We start from the raw sequence: 24,442 nt of genomic DNA, 5'->3' as shown, positions 1-24,442 counted from the left end.
GCCGACTTAACATGATGAGCGGTCGACCGGATCGGTCGACCGATAACTGATACTTCAGAAAAACAGTTTTAAGTAGATTTTTTGACTTTTGGAAATTGTTAAAAATGAACAAATGAAGCTCCAAAAATAATGAAACTTTGGGAAATGTATATAAACATGTAATGAACATGTTACAAAAAGAATTTTCCAAATTGCATTTTCCCATTTTGTGAAAAATCATCATTTTTGTAAAATAGTCCAAAAGCATGAAAATATGAGATACTTGAATTTTGATGTTTTAACATAAACCAATTTTGAAACTTTGTGAAATGTTTTTATAGACTTAGTAAACATGTATAAACTGATATTGAAGTCTATAAACTAATAAGACAGCTATTTTCACAAAATTGCATATTCTATCAATGTTTTCAAAAACACAATAGTAAATATGAAATATGTGATTTCATATTTATAAACATGAAAACCCAAAACATATGTATGTATATAAATTAAAACTATATATATATGCATAGAAACCAAAACATTATGTAATATATTATATATATATATATATATATTATATATATATATATATATATACGAAGAAACCAATAAATGTGTGTGTATAGATAATTGAGCTTAGAGTACTTAACACACATAATATAAATCCTAAACTAAATTACCCAAGCTTGATCTTGATCTTCATTGAGCTCGACTTGGTATACTTTGCGGAAGAAGCTTGAACTTGATCTTTAACTTTGAATTGCAAGGCTTCACTCCACTATTCCGCCAACCTCCATTGGATATCATTGTTGTAGCGCATATTCCATCCAACCTCCAACGACGTTGTTTGTCTACAATACATAGGAAAACACAAATACTAGACAAACAACATTAGTGGTAAATTGTTTGTTAAACATCATCAAAACAAGAAGGCCAACAATAATAACTCATCTAACTAGGCCTGTAGCTCCCTCATCTCAGCAGGTGACATACGATAGGGTGCTCGGGATATTAGTACCATACCTGACTGCAACTCGATACAAAAACTTGACCTCTCTCACTGGAGGTAAACCCGGTATGTCCTGAAAGACATCCTGGTACTCTAAGATCACTCACGTCTCACTCAAATCGGCACCACGATCCCGCAGCATCACCTCCTTGATGTACGCCAGAAATGACTCCACAAACTGGTTGCCATGTGAGGTCGGTACTATCAACTCAGACCCATAGGATGCTCGCAAGCTGACTGTTTTAGTAAAACAGTCCATACTAACATAAAACATGGTAGGATGATAGTCAATCCATACTGAGAATGACGTCGAACACCGACATCTGCAAAATGATTAGATCTATGATAAACTCGGACTCATCTAGACTGATGACACATCTCCTATGGACACTCCTGATAAACTCGGACTCATCTAGACTGATGACACATCTCCTATGGACACTCCCTAATAGGGACACCTCCCCCTAAAGGAGTAGAAACGGATAACGGTACATCTAAAGGATGTGCAACTAGCTGAAACCTATCCATGAATGTATGAGAGATAAAGAATGAGAAGCTTCTGAATCGAACAAGATTCGGGCTGGAAAAGAATAATCACTAAGAAAGCTCCGCTCACACCATGATCACGCGGTACGATTGCATAAACTCTGCCGGTGGCTGGTGACTGCTATGTTACTGGCGGTAGAATTTATGGGACCATCTATCACTTAGGAATTTCCTGGATACCGTGAATCTGACATGCTGGTCCTTCTATCCTCGGAATGGTAGGTGGTGCCTCGATATTCTGCTACTGGCCGTAACCATGGCCCTACGACTATTGACCCTGACCACTGATCTGCTGGTGGTGATAAAAAAAATCCTTACCCCATTGCTGGGTTTCTCACAGTCTTACAAAAGGTTTATTGTCCTTGCCCTGGTCTCCGGACAATCCTACTTTCATAATTAACTCTTAATACGTCTCTCTGCCCCAATTGGGTTAGGTCTAGCTACTTCCCGAAATAGTAGATGAAATCCTTCTATGAAATTAACATTCGCTGCTCCGGCATAACTGGAATCAGTGCTATCCTCCGGCGTCATCCTTTAAGTTGAATATAACTAATCTCCGCCTATGTACTGAGTCAACATTAAGTAAATCTAAAAGTATTTCCCACATATTTCCTCCATTTATAGGTTGTAACTGAATCCGATGTGCCCTAAAATTTTTGTGCTCCCAACTTCTAATATCTTCCTCAATCTTACCGAGCCAAGCTTCCTATTCCGTGACTCTATTAATAGCTGGATGTGGCGATGGTGAGACCTTCGGCATTACCTCTTCAATAGGTACGACTGGTATAACTGGTGGTGGAACTTCAGAGTAAAATCTGGCTTGTTACTCACTCCTCGAGTGTTGCTAGTCTCTGCTTCTGTAATCGGTGTTTCCAAGTCGATCAGATACTTTGGAGCCTACAGCGGCTCGGGCTCTACTTGCCCAGCTCTCCGGGTACAAGCTTTACCTCGACCACGTCCTCGTTCCAATGTTTATAATACCAAGAGGAGAGCTTATTTGACACAGTAAGTGAGATCCCAATCATAAATAACATAACATATACCAATAGAAAAAATCGTATCACTTATCATTCATGCATTTACTTTTCAATCAAGGTAAGGTAGTTGTCACCAAAAAATTTTTTTTTGTAAATTTTCGAATATAAGTATATAACATCCTCACTCATTCTAGGAATTCCTAGCGGACTCTATACATGATTCCTAGGAAACTCTATACTAACTCCACGACTCGACATGGGAATGATTCTAGGATGCTGAAACTAGAGCTCTGATACCAACTGTGACGCCACTGGGTTCACACAAGGTTGCAGTCTAAGGTGAAACCAGAGATGTCAAACCTGCCATGCACCCATACTGTGCATAAACATGTTTCACTAATCACAGTAATATCCTCTAGTATAACCAAATAGAAGTGCAGGTACAAACAGGCAAAATAAAGGAAATAAATATAATAGACATGATATAGAAGAGATATCTCTTAAATGAAAAGAATCATGTCTCAACTATAATACATCTGATATCTAAATAATAAAAATATCTCAACATGAATCAACTAAAAATCGTACTAAGGCATACTGCCTTTACAATATGAATATGAAACTCTAATGTCTGGATAAAACTCAAAACTACAGTGGAGTCTCTACAAGTAAAAATACGTGACGGCGACTATACCAGAACTTCGTCACCCTACAGCTCTCTGAAACTCCGAACTACCTGAAAAGTAATTTAAAAGAAAATGAACAACAACAAGAGTGTCAGAGCACTACAGCAAGATTATCTCCATCCGCCCCCAGGGGAAGGGCTACTAGATGGAGTGAAGGCTCTATCTATTAAGCATAGTCTACCTAGATTCATTTTCCCCGTATCTAAGTAGGATTAATATTTAGAAACCTACAACACGAGACGTAGTACGTCGAGCAAAATAATCCAAACAAGGAAACCCTCATGTATATACCATAAGTCTCAAATTGTAGATATCTAAACATTAATACCGAACTAAGAAAAGACAATCTAATAAAACCAATAATTAAAAATCCATAACACAAGATTAGTACGTCGAGCGAAATAATCCAAACAAGAAAACCCTCATATATATACCATATGTCTCAAGTTGTGAATCTCTAATCATTTATCCCAACTAAGAAGTAAAGAAGACAGTAAAAGAAATAAGATATCAACACATCGTATTTATAATATCTTCCACTATCATTGGAGAGATAGAATAAAATACCAATACATAATTTTTTATACTTTCAAAAATAACGTATCTTAGTCATATAGCTCAATGATAGGTCATATTCATAATCGGCATCTGCCATACTTAGGCTATCAAGTAATTGTCTCAGTGCAACGGACTACCCTGTAGGTATCCTGAACTGTGTACACGGCTCATTAGTCTCATCATGATCTCAGTGTGTAATATGAGTGTGGGACGGACTACCAAATAGGTATCCTAGAAATACGGCTCACGAGCCTCATCGCACCCTAGTGCGGGACAGACGCCTAGATCAAGCCTCCTAAAATCCGACTCAATGGCCTGTACATGTGGAATATCGACGCACTATCTCATATAATACTGAACTAAGCTCATCAATGATATCCCCCTCATGTATAAACTGTGTATATTTGGTGTGTCGATGTACTATCCCATATAGTACTGAGCTGTGCTCATCAACGACATCCAACATGTATATGAACTATATCTAATTCAAATATGATCAAATCAAAATTCATCATAATCCCTTTGGGTTTCTTAAATGTATAATATAATATATTTATGACTATACGTGTAACATCAAGCGGCTCAAAACTCCACGAACGCACCTCAAAAACGGCGCAACACAGCTCCACAAAACGAGCAGGAAAAATAGACGGGACATCTGTTAGTAAAACAAGTATATCTTTCTCTAGGAAAACTATTTTTACAAATGGTTTTTTGTTTTGAAAACTAGATTCAAACGTATTTCAAATGACATAAGTTTGGTTCAGTTTGGAGTTCATTTGTTATCCCAAATCTCTAGTTAAACATTATATATGTGCAGCCATTTTTCTGCATGACATGTTATTAGTAAACATAACATATCTTTCTCTATACAAAGTCTTTTTAAGAATTATTTTCTGTTTTAGAAACTAGATATATATAGCTTTCATTTAAAACTAGTTTGGTTAAATTTAGAATTTGTTTACTATCTTAAACTCTCAATTAAAGATTATACAAGTGCTGTAGTTTTCTACAGAAAAACATATATATAGTACATCACTTAAATTTCTCATATATGAATAAAATATATAGTACATCACTTAAATTTCTCATATATGAATAAAATTATGAAAAACCCTAATAATCATGATCATGATACTATCATAAACCATATATGAATAAAATTATGAAAAACCCTAATAATCATGATCATGATACTATCATAAACAGCAAAAAAAAGATTATTTATCTAGTATTTTTTTTAAGGTTTACTATCAAAAATCTGACTTTTAACACCTCAGGTTAAGATTAAAGAATGAAAACACATATTCAACATCATATTAATCATCTACACTGGTTATTTAACTATGGGGATGTGTTTGGATAAAGATAATCTTGCCTTAAATGTCGTTCTAAGCCTCTGAGATAAACAACAAGCAATTAGAATTGTAAACAACTCGTTTTCTCCTTGCTACACGTCGATGATCTCGCTCTTGTGTCGATATTTGCTTCACAAAGCTCTCAAAATTCTCAATTTTAGGGTTAGGTCTTTAGAGAGAGGAAAAGGGACTGCTAGGGTTTGAAACTCTAATATAAGAGTGATATTTTTTGTAAAAATGTAAGTATATATATATATGTAAAATCGAAATAAACCCGTTTGACCCGAACCGGGAAACCTAGTCTGAATAGGAAAACAATCTTCGGTATTTTGGTAATAACTTTCGCGTCCGACCTCAGAATAAGGTGATATAAGATTTGTTTGAAAGCTCTTGAAGATACCTACAACTTTTGTATTTTAAGGCTTGATCGTTTTCCCCAGATTCAGGCCCGTGCACGTGTGCATGATATCATTTCTATATTCACATACATACATTGAATTGCTCTCAAATCAATTCTTAGCATACTAAAACATTAATAAATATTATTTTTCATAATACAACACATTTATTATTTATTACAAAATATTCAAATTTTTAGGGTTGTACATCTTTGNCATACTTCTGAAATAAAATAGAGAAGAGAGAATTTGAGGGTTTTATATTTAATAATATTTATTTATGTTTTTATTCATTTATGTGCAAACTAAGCTAAAATGCCGATATTAGTAGATTTATTTCTTGAAATAAGTAGATAATGAGGGTGTAAAATTTAATAAAATATGTTAATCAAATACCCCCAAACCTAAACTTTTGCTAGTCCTCTAGCAAAGAAAGAAATTAAAAATCCTAACTTACTTTCGTAGAAATGCGGTTGTATTTAGCGCATTCAACAAGACTTTAAACCTGTAGGTTACCCTAGAGGACGAATTTTAGTCTCGTGAGGGTTTGCAGTGAATATACCCACAAAATTCGGTCAACTTGCCAATTAATAATGTCAGTACATAACTGATTTCACTTGGTAAATTTAAAAAGTCTAATTAAAGATAGTTAGTACTCAAGAAAATATTTTTATATATAACTCTAAGGTAAATCTCTTAGAAAATATTTTCATTATAACAATACAAAACCAGGTCAAACTTAGAAATTTAAATTAAAAGTTTTGAAAAGAACATGCTAACTCTTTGTTTTGATAATTTTCAAGTATCTTGATCAAAAATTATTTTTTAAGACCACATATATATAAAAACATTGTTAGTATTTTTATTTTATTTTTATTTTTTTCTTTATTTCTTGGTGATTTTTCCACTTTGTCGGGCTTTCTAAGTGACCATTTAACGAGTTTTGGACCAATGGATTCCAACTGAATTGGGCTTAGATCATTAAGTATGGAAATACTCATTGGGCTTAATTACTTGGTCAACTTAGGTTTTATAAGATAGAAATATGTGTGTGTATGTGAAAAATATGTAAATCCAGGCTACTTGAAAAAAATATTTTTAACTCCAAGTTCAGCATGCAAAAATTCCATTATTTTAATTAAAAGTCTAAGATAAGACTTAAGTAAAGTATACTACTTTGAAAATTATTTCTTAAGAAATTTATTTAGAGTTAACATAAAAGGTAAACTTGAGTATTTCACTAACTAGGAATTAGAAAATTTAAAGTTATATCAAATAGATCAATTACTACTTAACTCTGTTAATTTGGCAAGTAACAATAATTTTTGGTTTTTGTTTTGTTTTGTTTTTGTTTTTGTTTTTTTTTTTTTGAAAGAAGAAAAATATGCAAAAAGGTAAAATAAAGAGGAAAAAGTAACTACTTCCCACTCCCACACCTAAATTTTACATTGTCCTCAATGCAAACTCCATGATGCACAAAGTAAAGTAGATACAAGTTGAAGTAGTTACAGTTGTTCGGTCGACCAAGATCAATGATGATAAAAATCTGCAATTACCTTTATGGTGAGGATGAAGTAAACAAAATAAAACCAACTTTTTTATATATACATTTTATTTTAATTTTTTTGTTTGTTTTTTTTTATATTTTTTTTATTACAAATAATGTGGTTCATGGAGAACCAAAACCGAGCGTAGAATATTCTAAAAATGGTTTCAAGTGTTGACCATTAATTTTGAAAATATGACCACTTTTAGGATTTTCTATCTCGACAGCCCCATGTGAGAAAACTTGTTTGACATTAAATGGACCTAACCACCTTGATCTCAATTTTCTAGGAAAAAGATATAATTTTGAGTAGTAGAATAAAACCTTTTGTCCTGGAGTGAAATTTTTCTGCAAAATTGAATTGTCATGAAAAATCTTTGTTTTCTCTTTGTAAATTTTTGAGTTTATATATGCATCATTTCGAATTTCTTCTAACTCATTTATTTGGAGCAATCTATTTTTATCTGCCGAGTCTAAGTTAAAATTCAACTGTTTGATAGCCCACAATGCTCGGTGTTCTAACTCCACTGGTAGATGACAAGCTTTTCCAAACATGAGCCTGTACGGTGACATCCCCAAATTTGCTTTGAATACTGTACGATATGCCCATAGAGCATCACACAATTTTACAGACTAATTTTTTTTTATTATGATTAACTGTTTTTTCTAAGATTTGTTTGATCTGCCTATTTGTTACGTCTACTTGACCACTGGTTTAGGGGTGATAAGGAGTTGACAGTTTGTGTGTGATTGAATATTTTCTCATCAAAGCCTTAAAAGAACGGTTACAGAAATGTGTATCGTTGTCATTAATGATTGCTCGAGGCACTCCAAACCGCACAAAAAACATTCTCCTTTAAAAACTTAACAACAACCTTGTTGTCATTAGTCTTGCAAGCTACTGCCTCAACCCATTTTGACATATACTCGACAACTTCTAGAATGTAGATATTTCAAAAGGAATTTGGAAATGGTCTATGAAATCTATACCCTACAAATCGAAAAGTTCAATAGCTAAGATGGGTTATAATGGCATCATATTTCTTCTAGTAACTTTCCCTAAGAGTTGGCAGCGGTTACATGTTTTGCAAAACTCAAATGAATTTTTGAAAAGAGTGGGCCAGTATAACCCGGACTGGAGAATTTTTTTAGCTGTTTTTCTTGGGCCAAAGTGGCCCCCGCATGCTTGCTCATGGCAAAAGGATAGAACACTCCTAGTTTCTTCAGTAGGAACACACCTCCTAAAGATCTGATCAAGACAGTATTTGAATAGATATGGATCATCCCAGTAAAAGTATTTCACCTGGGAAAGAAAACGGGATCTATCCTATTTGGACTAATGAGAAGGGATCTATTTCATGACCAAGTAATTCACAATATCAGCAAACCATGGAACATATTGGATTTGGAGGAGTTGTTCATCTGGGAAATGTTCGTTGATAGGGGCAGTTGATGTTGGTGTATTTTGAAGTCTAGAGATGTGATCAGTTACAGGGTTTTCTGCTCCTCTTCTATCAAGAATCTGAATGTCAAACTCTTGAAGTAGGAGAATCCATCTTCCTCTTCTATCAAGAATCTGAATGTCAAACTCTTGAAGTAGGAGAATCCATCTAATGAGCCGTGCCTTTGCATCTTTTTTGGTCAAAAGTCAAACTCTTGAAGTAGGAGAATCCATCTAATGAGCCGTGCCTTTGCATCTTTTTTGGTCAAAAGATACTTAAGTACGGCATGATCTGTGAAAACTTTGGTCAAAGACCCGATGAGATAAGACGTGAATTTTTCTAAGGCAAAGACTACAGCTAAAAACTCTTTCTCAGTGACAGAGTAATTTTGTTGGGCATCGTTCAGAGTCCTACTCGCTAGTAGATCACATGTGGTTTACCATCAATCCATTGTCCTAAGACAGCACCAATTGCAAAATCGGATGCATCGCACATCAGTTCGAATGGTAAGGTCCAGTCTGGTGCATGAATGATAGGAGCTGTGGTTAGCTCCTTTTTTAGATATTCAAAGGCTTTGAGGCACTCGGGAAAGAAAACAAATGATGTATCCTTGGCTAAAAGATTGGTCAAGGGTCTAGCCATTTTGCTGAAATCCTTAATGAAACGTCGATAAAAACCAGCATGACCAAGAAATGATCTAATATCTTTGACAGTTTTGGGAGGAGGAAGGTTAGAAATGAGATCTACCTTGACCTTGTCAACTTCAATCCCTCTATTAGAAACTACATGTCCTAAAACAATGCCCTGTTTGACCATGAAATGATATTTCTCCCAATTGAGAGTCAGATTTTTCTCCCTACACCGTGCTAGGACCAGTTTTAGATGATGTAAACACTCAAAAAATGTATCACCGAAAATGGAAAAGTCGTCCATGGAAATTTTGAGAAATCTTTCTACCATGTTGAAAAAAATACTGATCATGCAACGTTGGAATGTGGTAGGTGCGTTACACAGCCCAAAAGGCATGCATCAGTATGCAAAAGTTCCATATGGGCAAGTGAATGTGGTTTTCTCCTGATCTTCTGGAGTGATAGGGATTTGATTGTAACTTGAATATCCATCTAGGAAATAATAGAACTCGTGTCTTGCTAATCGTTCTAACATTTGGTCAATGAAGGGAAGAGGGAAGTGATCTTTTCGAGTGGCTAAGTTGAGTTTTCGGTAGTCAATGTAAACTCGCCATCCAGTTTGGATGCGAGTGGGAATCAGCTCATTAGCCTCATTTTGGATAACGGTGATCCTAGATTTCGTTGGGACAATTTGGACCGGACTTACCCATGAACTATCAGAAATAGGATAAATGATCCCATGATTAAGACATTTTAGAATGTCTTTCCTAACAGCTTCTTTCATCACCGAGTTCAACCTACGTTGAGAATCTCTAGAAGGTTTGGCATCATCTATCAAATGGATTCGATGTTGAACAATGGTTGGACTAATCCCCTTGATATCAGCCATGGTCCATCCAATGGCTTCCCTATTCTCTGTGTTGAACAATGGTTGGACTAATCCCCTTGATATCAGCCATGGTCCATCCAATGGCTTCCCTATTCTCTCTTAAAACATCTAAGAGAGCTTCTTTTATATCAGCCATGGTCCATCCAATGGCTTCCCTATTCTCTCTTAAAACATCTAAGAGAGCTTCTTTTTGACTGAAAGTTAAGTCAGAAGAAATGATGACTGGTAACGTTTTGTTCTCCCCTAAGTAGCATACTCTAAATTTTCAGGTAAATGTTTGAGCTCTAACTTAGGAGGTTCCTCAACAGATGGGCGAAGTTGGACTCAGGGTTCTGTCTCTAAAGGTTCTCGTTGCCAGCCAATTGTAGATACATGATTGACCAACGGATCTAACCCTGATTCTTCATAAAAAGACTCCTCAAAAATTAAGTCAGAAATACAGGAATCTGACTCACACTCTCCCTCTTGTTGCTCACTGGATATTCCTTAGATGAAGTTCACTTCCATGGGTTGATCAGATGGATCACTGGGCTGCTTCTCTAGGTTGAAAATATTAAGGTCAACAGTTATGTTCCCAAAAGATAGTTTCATTTGACCGGTCCTACAATTGATCAAAGCATTTGAGGTGGCTAAGAATAGTCTTCCTAGAATGACTTGGATTTGACTATTGAGATTAGAAACTGGTTGCGTTTCCAAGACAATGAAATCAACAGGGAAAATAAACTCTCCAACTTTGATCAAAACATCCTCTACCTCTCCCTTAGGAATCTTCACGGATCTATCAGCTAATTGTAGGGTGCATCGTGTGGGTTTAAGTTCTCCTACATCTAGCTGTTGATAGACGGAATAAGGAAGGAGGTTTACGCTGGCTCCCAAGTCTAGAAGTGCTTTATTAATGTGAGTATTTCCTATGACGCATGGAACTGTGGGATAACCAGGGTCCTTATATTTCAGAGGCATGGGTTTAGAAAATATTTCACTGAGGTTGGCAGCTAAAAGACTTTCTTTGGGATATTGCTGGTTCTTTTCATAGTGCACAAGTCTTTTAAGAACTTTGCATAAGAGGGAATTTGTTCAATTGCGTCTAAGAGAGGGATGTTGATCTTGATTTGTTTGAAAGTTTCTAGGATTTTCTCAACCTGTGGGGAGTTTTTCCTAGGTTTGAGTCTGTTTGGAAAGGGGGCAACAGGCATATACCTATCTAGATTAGGCTCACTCTCGTATTCAGCTTTTTGGTCATCGGAAGGAGTCACTTCATCAGAAGGAGTGTGTTGGATGGGAGAAGGAGTTTGATCTGGTGGCATTCGAACTTGGTTATCTATTTGCTTTCCTGATCGTAAGGTGTGAACTGCATTCACATGGGCTGGTTGGTTTGAACTGAATCCATTGTCTTTAGGGTTCGCAATAGGTTCACTTAGAAATTTTCCTTTCTCTCTTTTGCTCACAGCATTGGCTAGTTGCCTAAGTTGGGTTTCTAACCTGGCTATGGCTTAGGTGTTTGCGTTGAGCACTTGGCCGGTTGTTTGCATGAAGGAATTCAGAGTGGTGGATGACTGGGTCAACATGTTGTTGGTTTATGTAGAAGCTTTCATCATCACCTCTAAACCCTTTTCTAAGACACTAAGACGTTTTTCGTGGTCAAGACCTAAAGGGTTTATAGGTTGGTGAGGATGAGGAAAAGGTAGATTAGATTAAAAGTTGTTTGGTGCATTGAATGGGGTTGTGTTTCCTCTTGGGAATTGTTGGTTAGAAGTGGGAATAAAATTTTGATTTCAAGTGGGGTTTCCTTGATTCCATGCAAAATTTGGGTGATTTCTCCAACCCGGATTATAGGTTGGAGAGAATGAATCATTCCTAGGGTGCTGGAATGTCGCGTTCATTTGTTCTAAAGGTTGGGTGTTTCCTAGGAGAGGGCATTCCTCTAAAATATGGGCAAGAGAATGACAGTTGTGACAACCTGGGACAGAAATGTGATTGATTTGAGCTGGGACTCGTTCCTTAACTTCTAAGGCTTCTAACCTTTGCAGAATTGTTATCATCTTTGCTTCAGCAGTAATGTTTGACTCTAGGGAATGACCACTAGACTTAGGTTGGGGAACTGATGAAACCCTATCTTCACAGTGTTCCCACTTCATGGTTTTCTCTGAAAGACTCTCTAGAAATTCCCAAGCTTTGTCAGCGTTCTTTTTCATAAAATCCCCTTGGCACATGGATTCTAAAGAAGTCTTTGAAGAATAGTCCAATCCTTCAATAATGACTTGGCATAATCGCCATTTCTCGAGACCGTGGTGAGAACATTGGATGAGAAGATCCTTAATCCTATCAAAGTACTTCCAGAATGGCTCCCCCGTGATAATTTTAAAATTTTGAATGTTGTTTCTAAGCTTAACCGTTTTATGGATTAGGAAAAATTTCGTGAGAAAAGCGGTGACAAATTCATCCCAAGTGGAGATGAAATTTGTAGGCAAGCTATACAACCATTTTTTTGCCTTGTCCTTGAGAGAAAATGGAATAAATATGAGTTTGACTGCATCTTTAGTTAATTCTCAAATTTTAATCATAAGACACACTTCCTCAAATTCGGAGATAAAAATATAAGCATCCTCAGTTTCATTTCCTAGAAATTTCGGAAGCATGTTTATATAGTGCGGTCGAAGCTCAAAGTTAGTTCCATTTGCCTTGGGGAGCTTAATGCACGAAGGGATTGCATTCCTAGTGGGATAGCACATATCTTGGAGAACCGATGGATTAGCCATTTCTACAATTGGTTCAAAACGAATTAAGCGATTTGTATTATCCCTAATCCACATTTGCATACACCAAAGAAATTCTTTTTATAAGTTTTTAAAAAAAAAGAAAAAGCAAAAGTTAGTTTTTTTTGTTATGATAAGAAAAAGGAGAAACCTAACTAAAATAAATCAAAAACAACCAATTTTCAATCACTCTAACTCTAGGGTTAAGCCTATCTCAGCTAGACCAGCTCCTAAACAAAAATTCATTAAGTAAAAAGATCAAAGTTTTACTCGGTCAGTTAGCTAGGTAAGAATAGTACTAGAGGGTGATCAAAGATCAATTAAGTACCTCGTTCCTTGCGGAGCACCTTACGCAACCCCTAAACCTTGCCTTAGACACCAACTTATCCAAGATAACTTGAACCGGTTCACTTAGGGATTCCTTGTTCCGTAATGAGCTCGAATCCTTAGGTGCCAACGTCTAATGAGTTTTAAAAAGGTTTGGGTTTGTGTAGTGAGAAATTAATGATTTTTGGGCTAAGGAAAGGGTGATGAAATCCCTCACCTTATCTTGATTAGGGGGTTTTACCCTTACAAATATTTTTAAGTGTGTGCCAAATCAAGATGCTCAAATCACTTTATAGAATTCCTACTATTATATGCAACGCAACCCTAGAAATTAAAAGCAACTAAAAAAGGATGGTAAAAAAATTCTTCTCTTTTTTTTATTATGGTCAACAAAAAAAATCCTTTTTTCAAAATTTTAGATCCTAATTGTCTCTAATTGTGGAGAGCTAACTAAAAGGGTGAAATTGAAAACACTAGAAAGAAGAGTTACTAAAAGTAAATCTTCAAGTCTTCGATCTCCAATCAGTAATCTTTAAGCTCCAAGCGGTTCCTTCACAAGAAAATACACAAGTTAAAGAACCAAAATAATTAAAATCCTACTTAAACACCATTCCCCGGCAACGGCGCCAAAAACATAATGGAACAAAAACATGTACCAAATGTTGCAAGTGCAAAACCAATCAAGTTATAGTATAAAAAGTTATCGATCCTACGAGGAAGGTGTTTGCAAGAAATAAATAGATTTGGTTCTTATGTTGTGTGCGACAATTAGGAGTGGTTAGAAACAAGTAAATGAAAAGGAGACATTTGTTTATTTTGAAGGTTTGTTGTTTGTTGCATTATGTCCAAAATAAAACTTTGATTTAGAGGGGAGAAGAATAAATAAATAAAATCATACAAGAAAGAAGGAAAATAAAAAGAAAAGGCAATTCCCTAAAGGGTTCTAGCCTCAAGGTGAATTAAAGAAAATGAAAAATAAACAAAAATAAAAACTAAACCCAAGAGGGTTCTAACCTCAAGGTGAATAGTGCAAGAGAGGAAAAATCTAATCTATGAATAAAATTACAAGACATGAATTAAAAGCAAGAAATAAATCTAAGCTACGAAAGGAAATACAAAAGAAAGTGAAAAATAAAGAGAAAAATAGAAACTTAACTTCATGGGGATTTTCCTCTCCTTGAACTTAAACTCCGGTGAACAAAGATTGTATTAAATGTAAAATAAATTACAAGTTTGAGGGTTTCTTAATCAAGAGTAAACTCCTCATACAAAACTTTCACCCTCTCAACCTCTCATACTCTTCTCTATTTATACACCAAAATATCCAACCCTCCTAATTAAAATACAATATTTTAACCCATACTACACCCATACCACAATCCAAAACCCATACTACAACCCATACCTTATCCATAACTCAATCCAAAACCCATACCTCATTATTTACATAATAAAAATCAAAAAGAAACTAGACACGTTCGGATTGCAGCAGCTACACATGAAAAATTGGGCTTTTGATTTGGGCTTTTCATTTTTTTGGTTTCTTCTTTCTCTTTGGGATTTGCTTCATGAGCTTCACAATTAGCATGACATCTTTGTTGTGCAGTTGAATTCGCATGGCACATGTTTTCGTTATTTGGCAAAGAGTGCAGCAGTGGTGATGAATTTCGTGATGAGCTTTGGGCCTTCAAATTTTAAATTTTCAATATGCATTGGGCTTGATTTTCTCTTGGGCTTCTAAAATTCTGAAAAATAGAGAAGAGAGAATTTGAGGTTTTTTACATTTAATAATAGTTATTTATGTTTTTATTTATTTATGTGCAAACTAAGCTAAAATGCCGATATTAGCAGATTATTTCTTGAAATAAGTAGATAATAAGGGTGTAAAATGTAATAAAATATATTAATCAAATACCCCCACACCTAAACTTTTGCTAGTCCTCTAGCAAAGAAAGAAACTAAAAATCCTAACTCACTTTCGCAGGAACTGCGGTTGTATTTAGCGCATACAACAAGTCTTTAAACTCCTAGGTTATCCTAGAGGACGAGTTGTAGTCTCGTGAGGGTTTGCAGTAAATATACCCACAAAATTCGGTCAACTTACCAATTAAGGAAGTCAGTAAATAACTAATTTCACTTGGTAAATTTAAAAAGTCTAATCAAAGCTAGTTAGTACTCAAGAAAATATTTTTATATATAACTCTAAGGTAAATCTCCTACAAAATATTTTTATTATAACAATACAAAACCAGGTCAAACTTAGAAATTTAAATTAAAAGTTTTGAAAAGAACATGCTAACTCTTTGTTTTGAATAATTTTCAAGTATCTTGATTAAAAATTATTTTTCAAGACCACATATATAAAAACATTGTTAGTATTTTTTTTTTTTTTTCTTGGTGATTTTTTTTACTTTGTCGGGCTTTCTAAGTGACAATTTAACGAGTTTTGGGCCAATGGATTCCAACCCAATTGGGCTTAGATCATTAAGTATGAAAATACTCCTCGGGCTTTCTACATGCGGGTTTTCATGTTTGGATTATTTCGCTCGACGTACTACGTCTCGTGTTGTAGATTTCTAAGTATTAATACTATTAGTACGAGAAAAATGATGTAGGTAGACTATGCTTAATAGAATGAGCATCCACTACATCTAGCAGCCCTTCCCCTGGGGTCGGATGGAGGTGATCTTGATGTAGTGCTCTGATGTTTTTTTCTTATTGCTCTTTTTTTTAAAATTTCTTTTCAGGCAGTTCAGAGCTTCGGAGAGCCGCAGGTTGACGGTCTTCCAGCATAGTCACCGTAAAATTTCTTTTCAGGCAGTTCAGAGCTTCGGAGAGCCGCAGGTTGACGGTCTTCCAGCATAGTCACCGTCGTTTAGTTTTAGTAGTGAGACTCCACTTCGGAGAGCCGCAGGTTGACGGTCTTCCAGCATAGTCACCGTCGTTTAGTTTTAGTAGTGAGACTCCATTATGTTGACTTTCATATTCAGACATTAGAGTTTATTTTCTTCTTGTAAAGGCTGTGAGCCTTAGTATGATTCCTATTTAGTTCTTGATGAGACATTTTCTTTCAGTCATTAGATGTATTTTAGACTTTGCAGTTGAGACATGAGTTTATTTATGAGATTTATCTTTCTACATCATGTCTAATGTGTTTAATATCTTCTTTTTGCCTATATTATACCTACACTTTATTGTTGATTCCACTAGAGGATATTACTATGATTGGTAAAATATTTTATTGTACGGTGTGGGTGCATGGCAGGTTTGATATCTCTGGGTTCACCTTGGACTGCAGCCATGTGTGAAAACAGGGGCGTCACAGATAGGCACCTATCGGCCGACCGATACTATATGATCAGTCGACCGATCAACATATAATTCCTGCCGATTGTTTTCACTTATGTGTGCATTTTTACACTTGTATATATACACTTATATGTACGTACTCGATCTCAAATTGATTTCAAACATACTCATTCATCCTAGAATAGTATCACTCATGATAAAAATCATTTATTACTATTTATCATAATATTTTCAAATTTTATGGGGTTTTACACCATGCACATAAATCTTAAAAATAATTTATTTTTTCAAAAAATAGACACATTAGAGTCATATGTCACTAGTTTCATGCATTTTGGGTAACGATTGCTCTATCATCCATCCATCTCTAACTGCTGCATATACACTGCAATTGTTGTTGTGCATATTATAAGGGTTGGATGTAACCATCTAAAGTGTAGCATATACCATGATATAAGTTATAAGTTAGAAAAATAATAAAAGACCTAGCTATTTAGAATCTTATATAAGTATATATGTATGTGTATATAGGACAAAGAATCTTGGATTCGTTTGTCGGACCAAAGGAACCTGGCACAAATGGTAAGTAATCTTTCATTGTTTCCTCTCAATTCTTTGAGAGTTTGATTGATTCTTTTCTTAAAGTTCCTGTGAGTCAATTTCCCATCCTCAGTTTATATCATATCACTTTCATCATATTCCTCTTTGAATCACTTCATGCATGGGCTCTTTGTTGATTGCTTAACCGTCACTTTCCCAATGTTGTTTATTTCGTTGATATTCTCTGAATGATTACATTGTGGCTATTTGACTTGCCTCGATGATTTCATTATTGAGAATGATAATATTCTTTTCTTTGTTGATGGTTGATACTCTATATTCATGAATTATGCCCTGTGTGAAATAACCTTCACCGGTGTGTTGTAGTAGAAATGGGGCCCGATGGGGATAATGGCATGTGTGATGATGCTCACCGAGGGGTGTATTAAGGCATGCATAGTTTATTAATAATCCCATGATTGGGTAGTTTGGAATCATGAATAGTAGTGCTTGATTATTCATATCGACATATGTTATTTCACTTCGACCAATGACCATAATATGAGTATGGTAGCTTAATGTTGAGATCCATTCATTCAAGTTCAAATATCAATATTATTCTTTTCATTCATCCCCTTATGTTAAACCTAAAAGTTTTATGGTTGCCTATTAGGCCTTATGCTCACCCATATTGTTTTTGTATCGATTTTCGGGTCATACAGTTGGCAATGGCAATAGGATTACAAACCCTGACATATAAAATTAGCTCTGGTGAAAATCATAGTATGATTTAATTTGTATTTACTTTTGTAATACTTTTGACTTATCGTACATGTAGTAATGTGTGTTGTAGTTATTATTAAACTTGTACTGTATCATTGTTCCCTATAGCTTTATGCAATTCTAGTATTCTATGGACTTTGTTGTCAATCTTGTAATTCTAAGTGTTGTATATATTTTGCTGCTTTATTTTCGATCTTCAATATTATTGTACATATATATACGTATATACATACATACATTCATATATACACGCACACACACACACACATAGGAGTGTATGTAAAAATTGAGCAGGTCGACCCTCCTTATTTGTAAAACCCCAAAAGTTTAAATAAATTGTGATAAATGGTAATAAATATGTTATATGGTGATAAATAATATTTATTGATATTTGAGTATGCTAGAAATTGATTTGAGATCAATTCAATGTATATATGTGGATAAATAATATTTATTGATATTTGAGTATGCTAGAAATTGATTTGAGATCAATTCAATGTATATATGTGAATATAGGAGTGAAATCATGCACTATATACACGAGCCTGAAATCTGGAAAAACGACCAGTTGAGAGTATACATATTTTTCAAACTGATGTAGTACGAATCTAGAAAAACATAAAAGACAAAATTTATAGGTCTCTTCAACATATTTCTAACAAATCTTAAATCACCTTATCCCGAGGTTGGATGAGACAGTTACAGCCAAAATACTAAAGGTGGTTTTCCCAATCGGACTAGGTTTCCTAGTTCGGGTCAAACGGGTTTTGTTTTGGGTTTGCCTCTATAAATACTTGTATTTTTCACAAAAATTCTTCTCTTTTATGATATCTTTGAACCCTAGCAGCCACCCTAGCATCTCTCCTCAAAAACCCTAGATACATTTCTTGTGAGTTTTGTGAGCTTTGTGAAGTAAAATACCAACACGAAGGCGAGATCATCGACGTGTGGCAAGGGAGAACGTGTTGTTTGCACTTTTGGATTCCTTGCTATTTATTTCAAAGACTTGCACAAGAGATTAAGGCAAGATCATCTTCATCCAAACCTGCACCCTTAGTTAATAAACGATTTAAGATGTTTAAATTAATGTTTTACATGTTTAGGCTTAAACCGATGTGAGAAAGATGAGATTTTTAATGATTAATCTTAAACCAATGTTAGATATATATGTTTTTCTCGCTATTTATGTTAGTAACATGATCATGATCATTAGGGTTGCTCTTAATTTCGTTTTTAAGTTGTTAATCATTCTTAAACCATGTTTAAACCCTAGTTTAGCAATTAATTGAGTTATCACGTTAATTAATCATGCTTAAACCCTAGATTTGTGATACCTAGAGATATTAATGAACTTGAATCAAATTATATCTTTTCTATGAGCTTTTTTGCAAGCATGCTTATGTTAATCATGTTAAGAGATCATGTTTTAATTGAGGAATTTGGTTAATTAGGTTGTTAAACCCTAATTAGATTAACCCAAGAGTGTGAATTATGTTCAAGATAATTTCTGTAAAGTAATTAACAAAGTTTAAATGTTGTACTATGCTTCATGATAAGAAAGTGTCGTGTTTGAACAAGTTACATAATCATAAAAACATCAAAACCTGAGAAATAGAAATATGTTTAACATAAAGTAGTCGATTAATAGCATGTGTAGTCGACTACTCCTTTCCTAGTGTGACTCACAAAATTATTTTTCATAGCAGAGTAGTCGACTAATGTTCATATTAGTCGACTACTCACACTTAATCCAATTTTTCAAATTCTGGACGGGCTCAGAGTAGTCGACTACTAAGCGTAGTAGTCGACTACTAAGGCTATTTTCTAAGTTTGTGTTTTGAATCTGTTTGAGATGTGTTCACGGGGTTTGAGCCGCACACCTTTATATGTAAATTCACGAATACACAAGTACAATGTCGTTTGCACACACATGAGTATCCCAAAGGGGATTATGTCAAGTGTTGGACTGTTTATTGTTCATACACTCGTTGGATATCGTTGATGAGCACAGCTCAGTACTATATGGGATAGTACGTCGATATACTAGATTTATATAGTTTATACATAAAATGAATATCGTTGATGAGCTTAGTTCAGTACTACGTGTGGTAGTGCGTCGATATTCCATTCGTACAGGCCATTGAGTCGGTTTTGGATGCTTTGTCTAGCAGTCCGTCCGCACGACGGTGCGATGAGGCTTATGAGCCATCTTTTTGGATACTTATATGGTAGGTCGTCCCGCACTCATGTTACGCACTGAGATCGTGATGAGACTAATGAGTCGTGTACACTGTTTACGATACCTACATGGTTGTCCGTTGCACATGATGATACTAAGTTTTAAAATCTTGCAAAGAGTTGCTCTAAGGTAGCTAATTGATAGCCTGAGTCTTTGGTGGATGCCAGTTATGGATATGACTCATCAGTGAGATGTATAACCGAGATACTTTACTTTTAAAAGTATACAAGATTATATGTTGATATTTATTCTATCTCCCCACTGATAGTGGAGGATAATATAAATACGATGTATTGATGTCTTTAGTTCCTTTATTGCCTTCTTTATGCCATAGTTGGGATTAACGGTTAGCGATTCACAATTTGAGACATATGGTATATACATGAGGCTTTTCTTGTTTAGATTATTTCGCTCGACGTACTAGTCTCGTGTTGTGGATTTCTAATTGTTAATTTTATTCAGTTTGTATACTCTTAGTTCAATATTAATGTTTAGATATCTACAATTTGAGACATATGGTATATACATGAGGGTTTCCTTGTTTGGATTATTTGGCTCGACGTACTACGTCTCGTGTTGTAGGTTTTTAAATGTTAATTCTACTTAGATACAGGGAAAAAGATTTAGGTAGACTATGCTTATAGATAGAGCCTCCACTCCATCTAGTAGTCCTTCTTATGGAGGCGGATGGAGGCGATTTTGCTGTAGCGCTCTGACGCTCTTTATGTGGTTTTTTTGTTGTTTTCTCTTCTTTTAGACAGTACAGAGGTTCGGAAAGCTGCAGGATGACGGAGTTTTTGCATAGTCGCCGTCACATAAGTTATTAGTAGAGGCTCCACAGTAGATTTTTTTATGATTTCATTCAGACTTTAGAATTTTATTTTAATATTGAAAAGACAATGTGCCTTAGTATGATTTTCACTTAATTCTTGTTCAGACATTTTCGTTCTTCTATATATCAGATGTATTACAGTTGAGATATTATTTTATTTATGAGATATCTCTTTCCATATCATGTCTATTACGTTTATTTCTTTATTTTGCCTGTTTTGTACTTACACTTCTTTTGATTCCATTAGAGGATATTACTGTGATTGGTGAAACGTGTTATTGCACAGTGCGGGTGCATGGCAGATTTGACATCTTTGAGTTCACCTTGAATTGCAGTCATGTGTGAAAATAGGGGCGTCACATTATAATAGACTTGTCATGCCTAATTTTTATGTATCTTCGGAGGCGTTACACAGGTAATGGCGTGCATGGGTATAGCAGTGCATCATCGATGGATTTTGTCGTTCTTGATTTGTTGTATTTGATGAACATTATTTGACAATGTGACTAACTGGAGTTAGACATTATCACAATGGATTGTTCTCTTTCAACAGCTTCCCCGGTAGTCTTGTTTGCCACTTCATTGGCGCGCCCATGATTGGTGCGCCGGCTTCATTAGCTTGTCACTATGGGCACATGCCCCTATTGGTGGCATGGAGACTTCTTTGGTGCGCCAAAACTATAAGCGCCTTGTCATATAACCCTTCATCTATGTGCCTCTTCATTGCGCGTGACTATTAGCTTTTAATTCTTAAGTATGTTTTATAGTGTATTTGGCCTTAGACTAGGGATCCCCTCCCCTTAACTAATTTGTGGGCTTCTTCATCATATCTGATAAGTCTTTGGACCCTTTTTAATGACTAAATTGTCTTTGGTGAGGCCCGCTCTGTATTTAGTTGCTTTGGCCTGCATTTTTGACGGGCTAAATACACGTGTCATTGATCGCGGGACTAGAAAAAACAAAAATCATATGCATTCGGAGTATGCAGTTTGAAATCATGTTGCAAAAAGTCCAAGATATTAGGTGGATTTTAAGATACTAGTTACAATCCTACACTGTAATGATTTTTGTAGCTGTGGCTGATCAGAGAGAGAAATTGGTGGTTAGTTTTGTGAATTATTGTGGGTAGCTAGAGAATCCTTGCACATGGGAGGCCCTTGCCTGATGTGACTACCTTCTCTTTCCTTTCATATTTTTCTTCTGCAACGTCTACTACTGCCACAAATTCCTCATAGCTTTTCGTGCAATTTCCTGTCATCCTATAGATTCCCATTTTCGCTTTTGTGCAACTTTGTGTGGAAAAGGTGCGGTACATTTTTCCTAAGCACAATCGCTGTGAAGGAAATAGATTAGCTCTAGTGGTACCCATTTTGTAAAAGTCTAAAGGACAATTACTTCTGGAAATTAATTCCTAGTTAATTTATTCTTGGAAAATAAAGATTAGATTAATCAATCTGGAAGAGATTTATCGTAAGTTTTGATTTTTAATTTGTGGAAAAAGGTTAGAGTTTTTTTGTCCTATTTTTATAAGCAGAATGGTTACTATTCGGCCTTCTTAGTAGATGAATCAATCATGTGTTTAATTATGTTGTAAAATTTGCATTTGACATATTAACACACATACATGTATAGATAGATATAGATAAACCTTAAATTAGGCAAACTCTTAATTAATCATCCTAAGAGATGATCAATCCTATATACGTGAAGCAATAAATCTCAAAGCAAAGAAAATTTAGCCGGGTCACATGCATTCTGGTTATTTCTTAGAGCATGCTTGGGAACTTTTATTATGACTTTAATAGATTATAATCTAGAGTGTTTAATAAATTTTGTTGGATTGTAATTGATATTTACTAGTAGAATGTTTGATAAATGGGTGAATTATAATCAACCATTGTTGTTAAATGATCGAAAAGAACCTGAGATTTGTAGTGACTTATTAATGAGTACTTGGATTTTTGAAATTATAAGGGATGTCTTTTACTTGGTTAAACTTCATGGTTGACAAATCACCAAGTAATAAGCTAGGATACCTTAAGGGCCTGTTTGGTTCAATAGAGGCTAGGAATAGGATTAGGAATCCTATTTTATTTATGGATTCCAACCTAACCCATATAAAATTTATAGACAAGTTTTAGTTTTATGGAATCCCCTTTTTTTTGCATTCTATGTTTGTTTCACTCAAAGGATTAGGAATCTCACTTTTATAGAATTGGTCCAATTCCTAATACCATGTTTGGTTCAGAAAGAATTGGGAGAGGTGTCAGAAATCACGCCCAATTCCTCTCAAAAAGAACGGATTTGGGTTTCCTGAAATTACCACTGTTTGAGCCACTTTATAGAATAACAATTTTATAAATTTTTTTTGAACCAAACTCAGGATTAGGATTCAGTTGGATTCCATTAATTACGAAAACGCCACTGTCAGGTCCAAATACCATTCCTATTCCATAAACTTGGTGAAACAAACAGGCCCTAAACATATTAGACAACAAAAGTGACTTATAAACCAATTTGAATTTTTGCCAAACAGGCCCTAATTAAATTTTACAGAAGACAATTGACTGCGTGCGTGTACTTTTCAGGCTCCAAAATTTAACAAGAAAAGATAAGTACTTTCCCCCCAACTCTCAACACGATCCGCAGTTTTCCTCCATCACTACTCAAACCAGTAGTTTTCAAACAAAACAAAATAAATAAACAAACAAAGAAATAAAAAAAAAAGGATTGATGAATCAAAATATGTGAAAGCCAAACTCGATCCCTCCCTGTTTTCTAGGGCTGTCCATCCGGGCCGGCCCGGCCCGGCCCGGCCCGGAAAACCGGGCCCGGGCCGGGCAAAACCCAAGCCCGGACCCGGGCCCGGGTGGTCCGGGCCGGGCCCGGGCCCGGGCCCGACCGGGCCGGACACCGGGCCGGCCCGGATTTTTTTGTTTTTTTATTTTTTTATTTTTTTAAAAATTTTAAAAAACAATAAAACATAAAAATTATATTTATATAATAGTATATATATATTTATACTCTTATATAAATATAATTATATTATATGTACATATAAGTTTATGTTTATATATATGTATAGATATATAAATATATATTTATACTCTTATATGTATTTATACTATTATATAAATATACTTATATATGTACATATAAGTTTATGTTTATATATGTGTATATATAAGTATACTTATATACTAAGAGAGAGAGAATATAAATATATATATAAGAGAGAGTATACACTGTACACATATATAAGAGAGAGCATACTTATACATATATATAATTATATAAGAGATATAAACATATATAAGAGAGAATATACTTATATTTATATATACTTATATACTAAGTAGCCCAAAGTATTCATGTCATTCAATATATGTATATGTATATATATACACACACACACTGACACACATATACATATATTATACATAAACAAATTGTAAATACTTATAGTAATTACATAAACAAATTGTATTATACATAAAAACACACACACATATAAACTTATATATACACACATATATTATACATATATAAGAGAGAGTATACTTATATATACTTATACATATATTATACATATATAAGAGAGAGTATACTTATACATTATACTTATATATATATATATAT

General features: G+C 34.8%; 1 pseudogene; it reads left to right on the top strand.

Moving 5' to 3' along the window:
• The window catches only part of LOC109823309, a 10,810-nt pseudogene continuing 2,074 nt past the window's right edge, over positions 15,707 to 24,442 (top strand).

Source organism: Asparagus officinalis, chromosome 9 (genome assembly GCF_001876935.1).
Source record: "Asparagus officinalis chromosome 9, Aspof.V1, whole genome shotgun sequence".
Classification (NCBI taxonomy): domain Eukaryota; kingdom Viridiplantae; phylum Streptophyta; class Magnoliopsida; order Asparagales; family Asparagaceae; genus Asparagus; species Asparagus officinalis.
Note: the sequence above shows the minus strand (reverse complement) of the source record. Positions and strands in the feature narration are given on the sequence as shown.